The sequence below is a fragment of the Marmota flaviventris genome, chromosome 8, assembly GCF_047511675.1.
Source record: "Marmota flaviventris isolate mMarFla1 chromosome 8, mMarFla1.hap1, whole genome shotgun sequence".
Lineage (NCBI taxonomy): Eukaryota > Metazoa > Chordata > Mammalia > Rodentia > Sciuridae > Marmota > Marmota flaviventris.
In genome coordinates, this window is record NC_092505.1 from 94,484,796 (window position 1) to 94,506,143 (window position 21,348).

At 38.6% G+C, this 21,348-nt stretch overlaps 1 protein-coding gene across 6 annotated transcripts in view; it reads right to left on the minus strand.

Moving 5' to 3' along the window:
* Positions 1-21,348, minus strand: part of Fndc3b (fibronectin type III domain containing 3B) — a 326,246-nt gene that overhangs the window by 206,051 nt on the left and 98,847 nt on the right. The window lies entirely within an intron of this gene.

Consider the following 21,348-nt stretch of genomic DNA (forward strand, 5'->3'; position numbering starts at 1 on the left):
ATCCATCTACAACTACAAATATATATATTATACACACACACATATAGTTTTTTGTTTTTTGTTGTTGTTTTTTTTAAGCCATACAGGGGCTGGGGCTGGGGCTATAGCTCAGTGGTTGAACACTTGCCTAGCCACATGTAAGGCCCTGGGTTCGATCCTCAGCATACATAAAAATAAACAAACAAAATAAAGGTATTGTGCCAATTTATAACTAAAAAAAAACCCACAAAATACAAAGATGAAAATAGTGATTTTTTTATTACTCTGGATTCATAATAATTATAGCCAATATAAATATTTAGTAATAATTTACTATTTTGACTTATTTGTAAAAAGAATCAAAAGCCAATATTATAAAAATAAAAGTTTAATTCTGTTCTTTATAAGCAATGAGTATACTTTAATATAGTTATATAGACTTTTTCCATTAATCTTGCTCCACCATCAGATTATGCCTTTCCAGTATATCAACTGATATTGCTGATTTATAGCTGACTTTTTAGTTCTCTGTTCCATGACAATCTTGAAAGGAGCTGACCAATACTACTGAATTTGGAAGGCAGTTTTCATGCCTTTGGTGTTTAGCAGCTCTTCCCTAAGATTTAATATGCCTTCTTAGGGTTGCAGTATAAACCCTAGAAGATATTAACATATACCATGGCAAGGAACAGTCTAAGCAGCAGGCTGGTGATACAAACAGGAACTAAGCCATAGACAGGGAGCCAGTGGAAATGCAAAGTCATGGGTGGAGGTAGGGAAGTTCTCCCCAGCAAGTGGAAACCAAGTTCCACTGTGGGCAAGACCGAGTTAGCACAGTCAGCTCCAGTTTAATTTCAGAATAAGTCTGCAGACAGAGGAATCTGCTCAAGGAGTCAGCTGGGGGCTGCACAGGGACACAGTTTAATGTAGTATGTAGGATTGTATAGTGGAGATGCCTAGTACTGACCTTAGCTTCTAAACCACTTCAGATGAGAAAGAGTAAAACCAGGCTTACAACCAAGCAGAAGGCTGACAGTCTCAGGTCAACTGCTACCCACTTTCCCAATCCTCTCGGAGACCTAAGACAATCTGCAAATGTACCTTTCCATTTACAAAGGAATCTTATTCCTATCTGCAAAATGTGGCAGTGAAACTAACTGGTTTCGAAGGCTAATGCTATGATATTTGGGGTACCTGAAGATTATGGAACAAATACAAGACTTAAGTGTACATGAGATGCATTAAAATAGACACACAAGCTAATGCTTTAAAATAAAGTCTGAGCTGATCATGTTGGCACACGCTTGTAGTCCTAGTGACTTGGAAGGCTGAGGCATGAGGATCCCAAAATCAAAACCAGCTTTACCAACAAGTGACAACCTCACCAGTCTACCTCAAAATAAAAAATAAAAGAACTCGGAATGTAGCTCAGAGGTAAAGCACCGTTGGGTTCAATCCCAGTCGCAACAAGAAAATCTGATCCCTAACCATTTTTTGAATCTTTGGCTCATGTGGTTCCTTTTGTTAATCATCAACTGCTAACTACTTCAGGCCAAAGAAACCCAAGGATGGAGATTTTAAACTCAATGTAAACTTCAATTCCCTGGGAACATCAGTGAGGACTATTCAGAACTTAAGACCTACACACCAATTTATTATTTAACTTGTCTTCATTCTTCTTCAGACATTGAGGTTTTCCTACTGATTTTCTTGGAGTAAGTCAGTGCTGACCCCAAACTCATCTAAATGAGAACTCATATTTCTAAACACTCATGTAAGGAGAGCTGGCATACCTCCTCTGAGTCATCTACCCTAAATACCTCCGGCAAAATCCACTTTAGAAAACACAGGGCCCGGCAGTCATCAAGACAGACAGTGTGGGGATTGATGGAGGAGGGACAGACGCGGATCAACAGAACAAGACAGATGACTCAGAAGAAGACCCACACACGGAGGCCCAAAGGATTTCTGACAAAGGTAAAAAAGCAATGCAATGGAGGAAGATAGTCTTTTCAATAAAGTTTGCTGAGGAAGGAGAGAAGACAAAGGAAGAAGGGACAAGGTTTCGGGGAAAAGAGGGTTAGGAAAAATTCAACCTAAATCTAATACCTTCTACAACAATTTGCTCAAAACTGATCACAGACATGAATGCAAAATGAAACCTACAAAACTTATGGGGAAGGGAATACACAGGAGGAAATCTTTTGGACCTTGGAGCAACAAAGAGTCTTTAGATTTCACACCAACAGCAAAAATAGGAAAAATGATAAATTGAACATCATAATGAAAAACGTTTGCTTTACTAAAGAACCTGTTAAATGATATAAAGATAAACCACAGCCTGTGAGAAAGTACTTGCAAACTACGCATCTAAAAAAGATCTTGTATCTAGAATATATAATGAACTCTCAAAACTCAACATTAAAAACCTAAACAAAAAATCTAATTAGAAGCAAAAGTCATGAAGAGACAGTTCACCAAAAAGAATATACAGAAAACAGATAAGCACAAGAAAAGATGTTCAACATCACTAACTATTGAAGGAATATTATTAAAACCACAATGATAATTTAAAATATTTATGAGACCAAATGTTGACAAGGATACAGAGATCTGGACCAGTCATACATTGTAGATAGGACATAAAGTGGCCTTGCTGCTCTGGAAAATTTGAGCAGTTTTGTATAAAGCTAAATATACAATTATAACAGGACATTGCACTGTACTCTTGGACACTGTCACAGCCTGAGCTGCTATAACAAAAATATCATAATTTATAAAGGACAGAAATTTATTTCTCACATTTCTAAATTCAGGAAGTCCAAGATCAGAGTCATTCCTCATGGATGGTGCCTTCTCACTGTGTCCTCACAGGGCAGAAGGGATAAATAATTCCCTTAGGTATCTTAAGGGCACTAATCCTACTCACAAAGGATCCACCCTCCTGACCTAATCACCTCCCAAAGGCCCCACCCTCTTAATACCACCACCTTGGAGGTTAGGTTACACATTAAAATTTGGGAACACAAAATAAGGCATTTATCCCAAATAATGAAATGTCATGTTCACATAACATGTACACAAACATCCATGGCAGCCAGGCACAGGAGCATATGGCTATAGTCCCAGCTACACAGGAGACTTAGGCAGGAGGATTGCTTGTGCCCAGAGTATGCGGCCAGCCTGTATAATATTTAAAAAAAAAAACTCTCCCTCCCTCCCTCCCTCCCTCTCCTCCTCCTCCTTCTTCTTCTCTCTCTCTCTCTCTCTCTCTCTCTCTCTCTCTCTCTCTCTCTCTTGGAGTGGAGGGTTGTAAAACCCTATCTCTTGAAAAACTAAAAGTGAGCCAGGCACGGTGGTGGTGCACACCTGTAATCCCAGCAGCTTGGGAGGCTGAGGCAGGAAGATCTCGAGTTCAAAGCCAGCCTCAGCAACAACAAGGCACTAAGCAACTCAGTGAGACCCTGTCTCTAAATAAAATACAAAATAGGGCTAGGGATATGGCTCAGTGATCGAGTGGCCCTAAGTTCACTCTCGGTACCCAAAAATAAATAAATTGATTAATTAATTAATAAAAATGAGAAAATAAATTCATGGAAGTTTTATTTAAAATAGCCAAAACTAGAACAACTATATGTCTGTCAACAGGCTAGCACACAAACTTATCCATATCACAGAATACTACCCAGCAGTATCAAGTACTGAACTACCAATACAACAAATGAATCTCAAATTATGCTGAGAAAACAGCCAATCTAAAAAATCTACACACTGTAAGATCCCATTTATATTGTAAGGGTAAAAGAAATTGAAGTTAAAGCGTAAAAGTTAAAGGGTAAAAGACCGGGTGTTGTAAAAGTTTCTAAGCTGCAAGGTCTGAGTTAAAATGTAAAGGAGGTATTGTTAGGTTTCTATGTTACCTGCAAAACCTGAAATTTCTGTAGCTGTTAAGACAATGCTTAGAACCGCCCAGTAAACATTTCCCCTGATTGTCTGGTTGTTTAATAACTGAAGGGGTCTGTGTGGTTGCACGCAGGCCTTGCAGGGCCTGAACCAATCAGTTTAAATGTGTACTCTCCTTAGGAATGACCTATCACTCCAGCCTGACCTGTTCCCGCCAATGAATGAACCAATCATGTTTAGGAGTTGTTATTCAATTTTCCCGCGCCTCATGATGATTTGTTCTGATGTATACAAAGCCCTCCGCCCTCCCCAAAAAGTGTACTTAAGCAGTGCTCAGCCCCTGCTCGGGGCTCTGGGCTGCTTTCCCTTCTTGAGTGGGCACAGAGCCCCAGCATGCTGGTTCAATAAATCCCCTTTTGCCAATTGCATGAGTGGTCACTTGGTGGTCTCTTTCTCCGACATTTCGCGGGACCCTTACAATATAACATTCTTGAAATAACAAAAGCTATAGTGAAGAGAACAGATTAGTGGTTGGTGGATTCGGGATGGTGGGGAAGTGGGAAGCAGCTCTAATAAGATAGCAAAAGAGAGCCTTGTGGTTATACAATAGTTCCATGTTTTAAGTGTGATAGTGATTGCACAAATATGAATAAGACTTTTGGATTGTACCAATATTAATTTCTAGCTTAAATATTGAAATATAGCCACTCAAGATATTACTATTTAGCAAAACTGGGAAGATACGTAGAACCTCCATGCTCATTTTTTTGCAACTCCCTAGGAACTTATAATAATTGCAAGTTTAAAATTTGTTAAAATACTAGGAGCTAGAACAATTTGAGTGCAAATTCTGGTTCTGCTACTAACACTTCAGATAAATTAGCTAGCCATTCTGAACTTTAATTTCTTCATTTTTAAAATAATGATCATATTAGCAAGCAGCTTAAGTTATAATTAAAAAGGGGAATAAAAATAAAAACCGGGTTATATCTGAGATAAATGAGATGAGATGGCACGGTGTTTTTCAAGCAGAGTGCCACATATAGAACTACATGCATGATTAAGTCACCCATTCCTGTAACTTTTCACAATCCATTAATAAATGTGACTTATGGGTTCACAAAATTACATTTATATCTAAAAGCATTATTAGAACAATAGTCATGCCACGACTGCAGAGGGGACTACTGAGGACACATAAACTTTTTATAATCTATAATCTGATGATGAATACACCTCAAAAGAGTAAGCAAGCATTCTACAAAGGAAAGTGGTTTGACCTAGAAATTTGATATGGCTCATTTCTATATCAAGATCAAACAGATTAATTAGTTGCTTTTTAACCAAATAAGTTCTGGTTACTTTGCAAAGTGAACATGTAAGAAAAACTTCAAAATGTAGTCTAGCTCTAGTCACTTCTCTCTGGATCCCCTCCACAAGGAGGTTTTCCAAGTTCCACTAGCAAATGATACAAAGAACTGTTCAAGCTCTTGGCTGGCAATCTGACCCCCTCATGCCCACCTGGTTCCCTCTTGCATGTAACGGAAATTCCTGTGCCAGGCCCTGCAGCCCACAGGAAGGCCTCAGCGAGCCTTGGGGGCAACAGCTCACCTGGCTGCATTCTGCACTCTACCTGAACACTTCCTCCAGCTTTTGCCCAACACCAGGATGAAGTGCCACTTGGCAACCAGGGAAAAGCCACTGGAGTGGGCGGCTAATGGTGGGAACAATAGCAGTTCTGAGCCAGGCTTGGTTGAACTGCATTGGGGGAATAAAAGGAAAGAAGACAAGACACCAGACAGATGATGGCCAAGTTCTTTTATTCAAAACAATTGTATTAATTTGTGCAATTGATGACAGCAAAACATATGAAGTTAATAAAACCTTCTGTAAAAATACAAGGCAAAGAGACTAGCAATGTGGCTTTGCAAGGGATCTGAAGTTTCATTTAAACAAAGAGTCTCCTGAAAATCTGTAATGCAGAAATTATCTCATTACCATCACACAAAAGAATGACCACCCCCCACTGCCATGGCTTCCTACTCACAGCTGTACTAAAAGAACAGATTTACCAAGACCATTTGGAAAAAGAGTATCTGGGCATTTTTTTTTCCTGGCATAAGTTCAGAAAAAAGTGGGGGAGGCATATAATTGCATACACAGCACCTCTGCTACTGAAACAGGATTACCAGATAAAGCAGTTTCTCCCCTTCTTGCCCCTCACAAAGTATAAACCCAGCCTACAACACAGCAACAAAAAAACCCAAGTCATAAATGACTTGGATGACTTTCTTTACAAGCATCGTCTGTGAAACTCAAAGCCTCTTAAAGTAAATCAAATGACTGTACTGAAAATGTAATTAGACTTATTATATACTCAATATTTCATTCTCTCCCTTCCATTCCTAGTTTGCTTGCTTTTCCTAGGGATCTGTTTGCTTCAGGCAGAGGCTTCTGTTTACTAACTTGGGGTGGTAGTGTGGGGAGCCACAGAGGAAAATGGCTTACAGGGAAGGAGAAACACTGGAAAATGCAGCCAACGTAAGTCATTTCCAAAATTTGTTTGTGAACCCAAGACCACCTAGCTACTTGGACTTGAGACCAGTGCTGACCAGGAACAACATCCATATGCTAAACCTGAATCTGCCCCAATTTTGTTCCATAACTGAGGTAAAAAAAAAAAAAACCATCAAGGTTGCTACAGTAGCTAGCTGAGAGATGATGAAGGCGCAAAGGCAGGAAAATGGTGAAAGCTGTGAAACTTTAATTCTAAGGCACCTTGAAAGTTACCATGATACCTAACATCATGACTCTACCTGAAGGTACAGGTCCTCACCTAAAAAATGAGAAGAGTGAATCAGATCAGTGGTTTGTAAACGAAGTATGCTGTGATTTCAGAGTGGTCAGAGGAAAAATTTCAAGGGCCACTACCAGAAGAAAAACAAGCAGGTGAGCCCACCCCTCTACCTTCAGTCAACTCCACTTGCATCTATTTTGAATACTGGACTCCCAAGTGAAAATCACTGAAAGAAAGACTCTACAAAAACTTCCGAACAACAGAGGAAGTCACTAAGGTCTAGATCAGATAAAAATTAAATTCCCATCTCATTCTAAAAATTCCACGAAACCTTTATTTTTGGAGAAGGTAACAAGAAGGTAACAGGAAGCTAGCTGTCCTTGGAGCTTTTCAAATAAGCAAATTTGAAGTATTAAAGAGTAAATGAAGCATAAACACAAAATGTGCCTGGAACAGGATGCTGACACCATAGATGGGAAAATCACGCCACAGTGATTGAGCCCTAACAATTTCTCAGAGTCTTTGCTTCAGTTCCTACTGAGCTAGAGAAAGCTGAGCTTTCTCCACGAAGACACAATACTCAGTTGTTTGGTTCAGGGTTTTATTTTATTTAATATCTATCTGCATGGTGTCCGCAAGATATGGCTGGGCACCCCAGACTTCCCGAACATGAATGTGGCCCATGAAGGCTGCAGGATGCAGGCAGCTGGCCTTCTAAAAGCATCCTCTCATATGTCTGAGGCTGACTGGGTCTCACCCCAGAAGTCTACTCCTGCTGATAAGAAACCCTTCCTATGGCCAACCAAATCACTGTTTGATGCTCGTGGCATTCTTCACTATTCTCTTCCCCTTCCTCCCTTCCTATAAGAAAGATGTCTTTTAAGTATATCTACAAGGAAACCTGAACAGTTAGGCGCTTTCCCCTGTTAATTTGCTCCTTATCCTGCTGGTGATTAATGCCCTGGGCCCGCTCCTTCCTCAGCACACTGAGGCAGCTCTGTTCTGTCATTTGTGGGAGGCCACGTCAGCAGGAAGCAGCACTGGCTGCCAGGTCACAGTCAAGACTGTCTGGAGCAGGGTAGTGCAAAGCAATTCAGGACAGAGGCTGCCTCTGTGGCTTCTCCCCAGCACAGGAGCGCTCAGCCTGGAGGAAGGCTAGTCTCTCAGCACCACAGTGACAACAGTTTAGGGGAGACATGAAACACAACAGTTTAGAATTCCCCCATTTCTAAATGTTCCCCAAATAGTTCCAGTTATAGAGTTACAATTTTCCCTTCTTCTCCTTCCTTTTCTTAGAGGACTTACTGTACCGCATCCAGATTCATATTTGGAAAATGCTGCCACAAGCCAAATCAAACTTCGTCGTGGCTTTCTGGCTCCTGAGTCCAACAGAGGAAATTCTGCACACCCAACCAACCAATCCCAGCAGCGACACACAGCTGTGAGTCAGGGCGGAAAACTTGACCTAAGGGGCTGACGCAGAGCAGTGGTCACTCTGGGTCTTTTCTCTTCTAAACACACACAGTAAATACAGTAAACAAAGAAGCCATGCCAGATGGCATTGCAATGCTGAACAGGATGGATTCATGACACAGGAAAGGAATCACCTTGTACAAAGAGATGGCCTGAACAAATGTCAATACTGTATTTCATGAAGCTGGCTCACTAAGTTCCAAACCAATCCCACTAATGAAAGCCAACATGATTAAGGTTAACGTGTTAAAACAGCAGCTCCCAGGCACCTGGGCTGTCTAGGAGTTTCTTAATTTGCTGCAAATTTAAACCAGGGATCCTGTGAAAAGAAGAAATGTGGTTTTTCTCCAAAATGTCTTAAGTTGAGAGTTTTCCCCTCTGCTCTCAGGGGAAGGGCTTCTTAAGGGGCAAAACTCAAAGCTGTCTCTCCCAAAATACCAGGTTTGCTAAAGTCCTTCTCATGGAGAATATGAGCAGGAGAGAAAGGAGGAGAAAGAGTAGTTCAAAACATGGAAAATGATGTGTAAATGGGAGGAAAGGCACTGGATGGAGAACAGCATGTATGGAAACAGCAAAGGAGGACACATCCCAACAGCTCTGCACGGACTGAGCCTCTCCTGAGAAGACTTAGTGCCCCATGCACACATAAACCCAAAAGCCAGAGCACAAAGCTCTAAGAAGAGTCTAGCATGAAAAGGCATCAAGAACACAACCTGAAACGGAGGGAAATAGCCAGGAGCCTCCACAAGGCCGCAGAACCAATGTTTTCTGTAATGAGAAACTAGCAGTCATCGAACCAAATCAAATGTTATAGGTAATTAGAGATTCGGGAAATAAAATTTTATATTCAACCATTTGTAAAAATAAAGAAGCCCAACTCATCTAAACTGAGTGGCCACTTCAAATCTGATCTTCAAACAGGGCCTGAGTATCCATAAGTGGGTATCTCCATTTATGGTGGAGAAAGCAAACTAATATCATTCTACTGTTAATTTACTGAAAACCCAACAAGTATTTCAAGATGAATTAGCTACCAACTAATGAATTAGCTATTAGCTTTAAATAAACATACAGCATTTTCATGGAAGGAAAGTGCCTTTAAAAAGTTAGAGAAATCCTTAAAGAGTTTATCAAAAATAAAACTACCAAATCTCATATAATTTTTGTACATTTGGAATAAATTTAAATTAGTTATGTGAGGGAATTATTTAGAGAGAGATGGGCTAGATCCAAAGGTAATCTCTCTCTTGGTTCACATGGGAGCAGAAGGGAAGCAGAGAGGGGTGTAAGCAAGCAAAGTTAAGTATTTTCCACGTAAGTGCTAGAAGTCCATAATATAGAACTGGGTAATATGGTTTTCAACAGAATAATGCTGTAAGAGCAAACACAGATGAACAATGGAAGCACCTTAAAACATTTTAAAACCCAAAGTACAGATTTTGCCAAAAAGTTGGGTTGTGACTCAGCAGTACAGCGCTCGTCTCACATGTGGGAAGCCTTGGGTTTTGATTCTCAGCACCACATATGAATGAATGAATGAATGAATGAATGAATGGATGGATGAATGAATGAATAAAGGTATTGTGTTCAACTACAACTAAAAAAATATATATATTTAAAAAAAATTAAATCAGTGTATTCCACTGATTCCAAGTAACATTTTTCACATTTTAACATCACCAGAAAAAGGAATGAATCTTTCAATTTTAAATTAGTTTGATGGCCCCTTCTCTTTTGTAGAGATATGTAAAACAATAGTACATTTTAATATCAATGAGATAGTAAGATTCCATGAAATAAGCCTTAGAAATCACCTCAATGTTCTATAGATGAGAAACTAGCAGCAAGAATCTTATCAAGTGCAGTAGAGAAGAGGTCACACAGACTCATCTGAGGGAGAGCTCCTAGGCAAATAAGCCACATTTGTTTATAGGGATTTTTTCATTTGCAAATTAACTCCATACCCTAAATATCAGAAGACATTTCAAAATATCCAAAGGTTATTTTTTTAATGCAAAGTAAGCTAAATACTTATGACAAAGCTATCTTTAAAAATATATTGGATGCCAATTACCTCTAAATCTATAGAGGTAGGACCCAAGCACTGGGATTATTATAATTTTTTTTTTTAATTCCAGTGATTCATACATGGCCAGAGTTAACCAGTAATATAAGCATCAAGCATACAAAAGTTACATATGTTAAAAAGATAAAGTGGAAAAAGGCAATTACTAAAACAAAAAAGTACACCAGGTACTTTCCTTTTGTTACTAGTCAAGATGATTAACATGTGCTAATAACATTTTGGAAAAATTCATGTAGTACATAAAGAGTGTCAAATGATAATTTAACAACTTTCAAACAGAAAAATCCTAGGTAATTAAGCTCTTGAAGTCTGCCCACACTTAATCTATTTAAGTAAAGCTTAATATTTTCACAAAAATTAGGAACATTTGAATGAAAAACAACTCTATAAGGAAGTTAAAGGGAGAGAAGAGAAAGAGATTGAGAGGTAGGTAGAATTTTAGAAATTATCTGGTTCCCTTATTTTAAGGTGAGGAAACTTGCGGCCCTAATGAATGGAACCAGACTGAATGGAAAGGGAAGTTAAATCTGTATCGTCTCAGAGCCAGATTTCATCAGGCTTATTCATTTAAAAGGGAAGAGAAAAAATTAAGAATATAATCAACTGATTTTTACTGTGAGTTAAAGTCCAATGACCTTTTGATGTAAACCAATTTTCTTGGAAGTTGCACAACACAGGGTCTCTGGAAGGCATACAGTTAATAAGATTTTTATCAAGGAAGGGAAATAGGCTTGAAATAAATTTTAAAGAGGCCAGATTAGAAAGGCTATTTCACCCTTCCTGTTGAGCCATTTCCTACATCTCCTAAATACATATCCAGAGTTACTCTGCAGCACTTTGCTCAGATTTTAAAGAATCTCATTTTCTTCAACGTCTGTTCTATGGTTAACTACTTACCTTCTGACTATTCTGGGAATAGCCAAGAAACAGGTAGAATGCACCTGTTGTTCTTGAGTTACATCTGAGCTGGAGGCTGGCATTCTATTTACTTATGAAGAATGTTAATTGCTGATACCAGCATGATAGTGCAATGAAGAGCAGAAAAATGATCAACGAACTCAACTCACAGAATAACAGCAGAACTCTCCTAGAAACTATGAGAACACTCCTCAACACAGAAACCATCATTACTAATAATGGGTCTGGGAATCAACAATCTGACCTTTAAAACTGTTTTTTACAACAGGGCACAATGTCTAAATTTCTACAATGATGTCCTGTCCACATGAGAAAAGGAGAGAAAGAACATGTGTGACCCTGTTTCCCACGTTTCTATGGAGCCATTCCCTAACCGCCACCATCCCTCATGGCTGGTCTCTCTCTGGAGCCAGCGTTTCTCAGTTCCAGAGCATTACTGGGGGTGAGTCCTATCTATTTTGAATTCTGAGTCACATCCTTTCTCCCCAGTTTTAAATTTTAAAACTTTCCCATTTCTTTACAATACTTTACAAAGCAAAGCCAGCTTCCATATCAGTCCAGCTACTTTTTAATTCTTCTTCCCTTTGGCTTGTTTTTTAACTAAGGCCAGCAGACCAGGGAGATATATTATCTTATACAGTAATATGTGCTATCATTTCATCTCTTCAGAATATTTTTTATACTTGTACAGGTTTCCTAACTCATTGATTTTTTTTTTTTTTTGGTGGGGGGGTTGATACCAGGGATTGAACTCAGGGGCATTTGACCACTGAGCCACATCCCAGCCCAATTTGTATTTTATTTGAAGACAGGGTCTCACTGAGTCGCTTAGCATCTCACTTTTGCTGAGGCTGGATTTGAACTCGCCAACGTCCTGCCTCAGTCTCCTGAGATGCTGGGCTTGCAAGTGTGTGCCATTACTCCTGGCTCATTGATCTTTAAATATTATATAAATACTAGTCATTAAACTTTTATATCACTAGAAGGACTGGGGATATAGGTCAATGTAGCACTTGCCCAGAATGGCTCAAGACCTTAGGTTTGATCCCCAAAATCATGAAAAATAAAAAATATCACTAGGATATATTTAGCAATCCTATTTATTCTCCTTATGTGGAATTAAAGCATAGAGGAGGAAAATTAATTCCTAATAAAATGGCAACTGAATTTGGAGATGTAAACTGAAAGCCTATAAAAACAAATTCTTTGAAACTAAGGTTCGAACCTCAGTTCACTGGAAATTTTTCAGACACAAAGGAGGAAGAAGAAAAAAAATTCTGTGAGCTTATGAATAAAAAAAATATTAAGCCAATTTGTCTTTTTTTATTCTTCTGCATTTTCTTGTCCATTCTATGACTAAACTTAATCCTAAGAGTCTTGTTTTTCATTTTCATTTATGGGCATGACTTCTATAAATCTCCCTTTCTTACAAGTATCCCCCACCATAACCATCTCCTACCTCAGCTATGCTTAGAAGTCCTGATGATCAAGAACATCAGTATCTCCTGGGAACTTCTCAGAAATATAAATTCCAGGCCCCCATCTACTACACACCTGAATCAGAGATACTGGGGGCAGAAGCAGCTACTGTTTGATTCTGATCCAGGCTCAAATCTAAGAACCAAGGTACTACCTACTGGAAATCATCAAGGGCATTGTCATACTTGGGATCCATTTATTTTGGGGACCACCCCAATCAAGCATCAAAGTTTTTCGTGGGTATTCACACTATTCAAGGTCCTCAGCTTGATCTAGATAAAGGGAACCAACAGGAAAGCAAGAGTCCCAGCTCAACTCTTTAATAAAAGCAAATGGAAATCATGCTCAAAGAAGCATCTGAAACCAAAGTTGTAAGATGATTATTTTCTCTCTTTTTTTAATATGTTTTAGTTGTAGTTGGACACAATACCTGTATTTTATTTATTTATTTATTTATTTATTTTTATGTGGTGCTGTGGATCACTCAGTGCCTCATACATGCAAGGCGAGCGCTCTACCCCTGAGCCACGCCCCAGCCCCAATTTTTCAATTCTATCCACACTTTATATATACCTTATCTGTTTCAATCAACTTTGAATTAGTTAAAATAAATGTGCTATTATGTTTACATCTAAAGGTAAAATAAATCTACTCTGCTGAAAGCATAAACTCCAACTCAAGCTGAAACCTTTATTTATTATTTACATCAGTTTACAACAAAAGATAAAGAGCAGTTTTAAAAGGTTCAGTACAGTCACCATAGAGATTTTATTTAATAAGTATATGAATAAGAAAGTAAAGATCTTTAGGCTCTTCAAAACACTACCGAACTTCCTAAAGAAGGCTAACCTGGATGAAGAGCCACAGGTACATGGCAATGTGATACACATGGTGAAAGTACATCTAGCCTGAGTTGCAGAATAGAATGACCAACTCTGTTGCAGAAGGTAGAGCCCTCTCGAATGGAATTAGTACCCTTTAAGAGGCCCAAGAAAAATCTCTAGCCCTTCCAACCAGGTGAGGATACAGCAAGAAAGCATCATCTATGAACCAGAAGGGTCACCTGCATCAGACACCAGATATGCCAGAATTCCCAGGCTCTGAAACCAAGAAATATATATATTTTTTAATAAGCCACCCCAGTCTGGTATTTTCATTATGGTAGCCCTAACAAACTAAGACAAGTACATTAAGAAATGACTTTCCTTGGGCTGGGGTTCTGGCTCATTTGTAGAGTGCTTGCCTAGCATGTGTGAGGCACTGGGTTCAATTCTCAGCACCACATATAAATAAATAAAGTCCATCAAAAAAAATTATATATATATATATATATATATATATATATATATATATATATATATATATCCTCCCTTTACTCTGGATACCTAGGATGTGACAGAGATAACTAAGTTACAAAGATAACTGAGTTACAAAGATAACTAAGATTTGACCCTTACCCTTGAAGAACTCAATCCAGTCTTCCTTAAAGGCACTTCTAACACAAACTTTTCTATTTCAAGTTAAAAGTGTAAGAACAAGAATAAAAAGAACAGAAAGAAGAAAGCAAAAAGTAAAAGACTACAAGCTGTGAAATAAAATGTGGCAGACAATTAAAGTGATGTGACACTGTTTGCTTTTCTGAATTACCTGACATGCAAAGATCTGTGACATTTAAGAACTCCGAACAGTGGTACCTTCAGAGATGACATTATAATCATTGATTAATAAGCCCAAAAGGCAAAAAAAAAAAAAAAAAGTACAGAAGCTATACTCCCATTGCATAATTTTAAAATGTATTATTTGAAGTTTTAGAGCTGAAATATGAGGATATCTAAAAATTTCTAATAACCCGAGTTCACATGGGCTTTCTGAAATGTTTCTAAGGTTATGAGTAACAAAAATGAAAGGAGGCTCAATATCTATCTATAAGGAAGACCTGGAATTTATAATAATGGTTCTTATTTATGGATCCTTACTATGACTCAGAAATATTCTTAGTCCTTTACGTACAGTTTCTCATTTAGTCCTCATGGCAATCCTTGAAGATAGATATTACTCTGGAGTGTGCAGAAGAAGTAATTTTACAATATTAAAATATTTGTGCTAACATGCAGGAATTTTGAAGCCAGGCAATCTCACCCCAAAACCTATAATGATCTCAGCAATATGCCTCACTGTCCCTTAGCATGGTCTAAGAGTAGGGGGTACTAAATACAGATTAGAAGAAGTATGGAATTTAATGGAAATGTAAAAGGCAAGGCTTATAGAAGGGGAGGCATACTCAGAGGAGCTGCTTTCTTGGGTACAACAGAACGTTCTAAGGGCTTATGTGAATATGGCTGCTCAGGCATGGTGTGAGAGTTAATAGCTATTATCTAAAGAAAAGCAACAACTGAAGCTTCAACTACAACAAGACTTGTTTGAAATGCATGGAACAGTGGGGTCATTGTTTTAGCTACAATCCTATATCTGAACAGTATACACATTCCCATAAACCTTCATCTGAAATGTTTGAACTGGTGCCATCATTAGCAATCCCATGAAAGCCTATTATAAATAAGCAATGAAACAGTAGCTGGAACTTCAACTGATTTCCACAAGCAGGACAATAAGTCACTGCCCACAATTAATCGTGCAGTCTCTTCAGGAAAAAAAAATAATTAGCAAAGCTGTATACATGACTAGATGATGAGGAAGATAACAGCACTTACAGTGGATTATCTCACAACCCTATCAGATGGGTATGAACACTACTCCCATTTTAAAAGAGGAAAGTAAGGCTCAAAGGGCAAGCACTAGCTAGCAAAGGACCAGGGATTCGCACTAGAGAGCATTTACTCTGAAAACTTAATACCAATTAAATCTTTAACAAATCACTAAAATTCTACGTAGAGAAAATCTGATGATATAACACTGGGTGAAGTTTTGTTTAAAATTCCATAATTATACAAGTATAAAAATAGATAGCAACAGGGCTGGGGTTGTAGCTCAGTGGTAGAGCACTTGCCTGGCCCATGTGAGGCACTGGGCTCAATTCTCAGCACCAAATATAAATAAATATAATAAAGATTCATCAATAACTAAAAAGAAATAAAATAAAATAAAAAATAGCAACAATCAAGGTAACTGGGAAGGGTAGAAGGAGAAAGATGGCAGCAGAAACACCAGATACCTTCCTTAAAAAAGACTCAACGTCTCCTGGGCAAGCAACATGGTTTGGCATTAATGAACCTAGCCTTGACAATACTCAATCCCTGAAGACAGTGGTAAGTACCATCAGAGCTTTTCCTCTCACCCCTTCCATAAACTGGACTCTCTGCTGTGGGTCCATCAGTACTTACCAGCCTGAGAACAACTGCTGATAAACGTCAAGTTACTCAGCAGCAAGCTGTTGTCTGGTCAGCATATGGAATGCCTATTTGCAACAAGTAGGCATGAATCCATCCTTGTTCAGGAGAAAAGCTAAATCATATGCAAAATAAAGCCCCCAAACATTTCAGAGATCAGGCATGCTCAAAAGCTAAAAGTCGCTTTCTCCAATATTTCATGGGAAAATGTGTAATTCTAAGCATGGAAAAATGGAAAAAAAATTCTAATAAAGCAAATACACACAGACACAGGTAAAGGACTGATTTGCCTTGAAGTTAATATTTAAGAGTTATAAGATGGACTGGAAAATTGGTGACATAATTTAAATTTTCCTAAATACACACTCTCTTGGCTTGGAGCCTCCCTGCAAGACTGTGAATTAACACCTACCAAATACAGCTGCTTTGGGTCAATCACAAAGTTTGGCATAACACTGAAGCTAGCCTGGGTGAAAGACTGCTATTTTCAATTCTAAAAGATTTTCAAGTGAAGCCTAAGTGTTCACAAAAACATTTCAATGTCTTGAAAAACACCCAAATGCAAGTCAATGTGTTTTCCAAGGGGTTTCTTGTGTAGCAAATCTAGCTCCCCAAATCCTAATCTTATAATAGGAAGATATAATTTCTAATACAGGCATTCTACAATTAAATACAATCAAGTCACTATAATTTCTGCATCCAATGCACTAAAATATACAGAACTATTCCATGTATTCACACTATAAGCTCATGTTCAAACTGCCTAAATATTTTTAATCAAAAATTGGTTGTGTTTAAGCCAAGGCAAGGGTTCAAACTCTAAAACCAGAGTTCATTACAACAGGTCTTCTTTCCTGTGTTTTAAACTAGTAAAACAGGAATTTCTCATTCATATGCAGAGCTTGCATTAAAGAAGTAGACCATTTAGAAGCCTTGCTTTTGAAATTATATACCTACCTGAGCTTGTAAACCCAAGCTATGACACTATTCATGACATTTCACAATAAACAGAGCAAGAGACAACCTGAGTTCCCTAAGACCTGTCATAAAATTCTTAGAAAAAATGACAGGTCAGTGTTTTAAAATATCAAACAAGCCTAACTAACAGGTGCAAAGAAAGTGCCAAAATTTAAAAAAAATAAAATAAAAAAGAACGTAGCATTAACATCCCTGTAACATTCTGGATGCTGAATCACACATGGGGGGATGGGGAGGGAGGGAGGAGACAAATGAGGAAATTCAGAAACATGGAACAGCTCTCAATGGTGTCATTCACAGAGCCACTGAGCAGAGCGTGGTGTTCATCAATGATACAGTTCCCACACTTGCTGGAGCTGAGGCAGAATTAGACACAGAGCTGAAGACGGCTAAAGCAAAATAAGAGAAGAAAAAAGTTGCACATTCTAACAGCTTCAAAGCTAAGACTAACTCACAGTGAGGCTCTCTTGAGTCTCCCTCCTACACATAGACTCTGCTGTCATTTGTCATTCTGAGGTTTCAACTCACTGAACACAAGTTAGCAGGGTAAATCATTGTTGTAAAAGATCTAAAGTTTTGGACTAAAACCACTGGCAATTAAATATTTTTAAAAGTTATAAATTTATTCAAGTAATGGTGCTTTCTAAACATTTTAATCTGTTTTGATTTTTGGTACTGGGGATTGAACCCAGGGGGACTTTATCACTAACCTGCCTCCCCAGCCCTTTGTATCTTTTCAGACAGGGTCTCACAAAGTCGCTGAGTCTGGCCTCGAACCTGCACTCCTCCTGCCTCAGCCAGGATTACAGGCAGATTACATTCAGTTGTTTTTCCTTCTATCACCATGACGTTCACTTATTTTCTTCACACTCACAATTAGTATGCATTAGCGTTAAAACAAAATTTTAAAGCTGCAGTAATAATAATAGATCATTATGGAAATGTTTTAAAATTTAAATGTTTCTCTTAAGCAAACAATTAGCTTCAGTTCTCAATGTGATTTGAAATTTGAAAGTTCTATAGAGACTTTAGAGACCAGTAAAAGCATGTAACGAAACATCTCTCAACTCACAGTAATCTTTAAAAGAAAAGCCATCACACCTGACATCCTACCAGAGTCAGAGTGCCATCAGTGATGATCACCAGGCTGCATGGCTGGGGTGAAGGATATACTGTCCCTGTCACAACTGACTTCAGAATCAGTAGTGCTACTTCTCCCTGCTCCTCCCAAACTTCGACAAAGGTTGGACTATAGAGGTCCAGGAGGGCTCTCGGGAAAGACAGGCCTAGAGCCTTCCAGGAAGTAGGTATTTGTGTTGGCTAGAGGACTTTACAGGGAGCAAAGAAATGATGGCATATGTGGACAGGAAGGAAGGCGGCACTGCCAGCACCTCAGCCCAGACAAGGACATGAAAAGAACGAGATCCGCAGCTGCCCTCTATTAAATCCTGACTCTAAGCACTTAAAGTCGAGGATTCATATTGATTGCTAAGACTTTTTCCCCCCTAACAATTAGCTCTTTATACAATTTCATCTGGCCAAGAAACGAAAAATCTTTTGTCTAGGATGCCATAGGTATAGTGCAGTCTCCAAGTGAAAATGAACCATGCCCTTGTATGGCCCCTTCAAGACCTATGATTCATGTTTCATGGAAAATATTGAGAAATATTCCATTAGAAATGAATCTGCTTTCACAGCATATTGTATGTTTCCTGTGTTTTTCTTCCTTCATTATCACCAAGGACATTCCCATGAAAACAAAATCTTGTTTTCTCCCAGAGTAACTATATTCTCCAATATTCATCTGCTTCCTACTTCTAAGCTGCCTTTTAATGACATCACAATGAGTTTCTGGGGTGATCTCACAATGTCTTACAGAGAAAATTATTAAGTAACAAATTAAACTACAAACAAAGGGGGCTGACCTCAGATGGTATGATTTCAAAGGTTCCAGGAAGGGCCAGCAACTAACTCTACTTTCTACCACTAGTTTCCCCAAAGCAATCCCTAACCTACTGACTAGTGCTGAAACAGCCAGCTACTAGGCAGACAGTTTCAACCATGGCATAAGCAATGGGTATGACTTCAAAAATTTCCAGAAATATCCTTCTGCCACTACTGACCTCCCTCATCCCAATTTAAAAGAGAGACCAAAAAAAAAAAACTTATCTACTAAGACGTAAATGCTTCTTTCAGAAGGTTCCACTACAGTATGACTCAGTTTCTAATTCTTTCCCAGTAAGTTTTCAAAAAGAAAACAGGAAAAGACTGTCTCCTATTCTACCAGTCCTCCCCACTCCCAGCAATAGGAGCTGGACACCCTACTTAGAAGCTCAGTCCACCCAAATCTGAGCCCAATCCTGGGTGGAAATAATGTAAGGAGTTCTAAACCAGTACACCCTACATCACATATCTGCTAGGCACCCCTAAACTACTAAGTACATCTTAGTTCTGTCAACCAACTACCTATCTTATTCTCAAGACCCAGACACCATCATCCCATTCACTTTGTTGTATAAACCATCTGTCTCATCCTGGCACCACGCCCAGAAATCCTGTTATTTCTGGAAGAGAAACCCACCTTGCTCTTGTCACATGCCTGAGGAGGAAAATGGAGTCCTCCCTGAAGGAGCAAGGCAATGAAGAACTCAGGCTCTGGAGTGAGCTAGCTGGGGACGAAAGCGCGATTCTGCCCTTTTTATAGCTGTGTGATTTTGAAGTGTGAATCAATATCTATGAGCCTCAGAGTCTTCAAGTGTACCTACTATACTCTAAATGAGAGAATGCACAGGATAGCAACAGCAGAGATGAAACCACAGTGAGAGTTAAGGATGGCATAATATGCACTGTAATTTACAAACACATCACCTGTTTCCACATCCTACACTGCTCTGCTTTACCCATGTGGAGTGAAGCATCACTAACTCATGCTGGAACTCCAATAAAGGCTTTTGAATTTTGTGCCTGGGAGACTGCCTGTTACACATTGGTGGCAGTCAATGGGTCAAGACTTGGGGTTCAGCCTATCAGGCAACTTTCCTTCCTTTCTGAAGTTTACCCTATTGTCACAGTGCTTCCCAATCCCAGCACAGTACTTGGTTCCTGGCCCTGGTCCTTCCCATTCTGTCCTGGGCCATTTCAATTAACTGGGCCAGATATCTCCATGACCCAAATGAAGATAATAGAAGTATCTGGGTCTTCAGAAGAAAACGAAGACAAGGAAGGCCATGGGAGCCAAAAATAAATGGGCTTCACAATTCTTCTTTAATCAAAGACATTTTTTAAATCACTGCAAGAGTGTCAGTGTCACTTATCTCCAAGTATTATCATAAATTATTACAAAGCTCCCATTGTGAACAGAGCGATATATTGCAGCATTTCCTGTGGCACATACTAGTTACTTATTTAGATTTAAAAAAAAAAAAAAAGCCAGGGAAAAGCTAACTATGAGAATATACACACGTGCGCACACTCCTTAGAAGTAAACTACAAGTTTTCCAAAAAGTGAACTCAGGTGTCATTAAAGACTAGATTTTATATATACATTGCTCTATGCAACAATTTGCCTTCATAGATTCTATTATAAACAGTTGGTTCTACAGGGACAGGGTCTGTCATAGGATGCCAATGTTACCATGACCAGAGACTCAACTATTTTCTTACTAAACTGAAAACCTCAATTTTATACTATATAGGGAATTTTTCATCTAGCTTTTCTAGTGTGATTTTATCTAATACAAAATAGGTTGAGGTTTTCAAAGATGACAATATCCACTTATTAAAGAGAAATTCAGCCAGTAAAAATCATTGATAAAAATCATTTCAGATTAACTCTAATTAATACTCATGGGGCTTGAATTCTTTAAAAATGTACTCATTAATTAAAAAAGAATGTTGTATATTTTTGTTTTTAAAGATACAAAAGAAGTAATGGAACTACAAAGCACCATGCTGTTTCATTAAGGAATGTAATGGAAAAACCAACTGTTTCTATGCAGCTCATTATAGGAAACTAAACTGATGTGCATTTCCTCTCATTTGTTTATGTATTGCAAACAAGTCCTCTGATGAGTTTACAGTCCAATCAAATAACCTAATACTGATCTAAGTTACATGTCAATTTACTATTTGCCATAATCCCAATAGCTGCCAGAAGAAGTTACCACAAACCATGCCTTCTGCAGGAGTAAACAAAACTAGGTGCCTAGAAGGCTTGATGTTTTCAAAGGTGAACTAAGAAAGACCCCCAAGAATGCGCTGGGAGTGGAGGGCGGGAGGATGGAAACTGACCATATTTCCAATCTTTAGATGGGGGTCAAAGTAAAAGGACTGTGGTTGTGAAGTTAAGTCATATACTCATAAAACATCTGAAGAACTCTATCTGTACA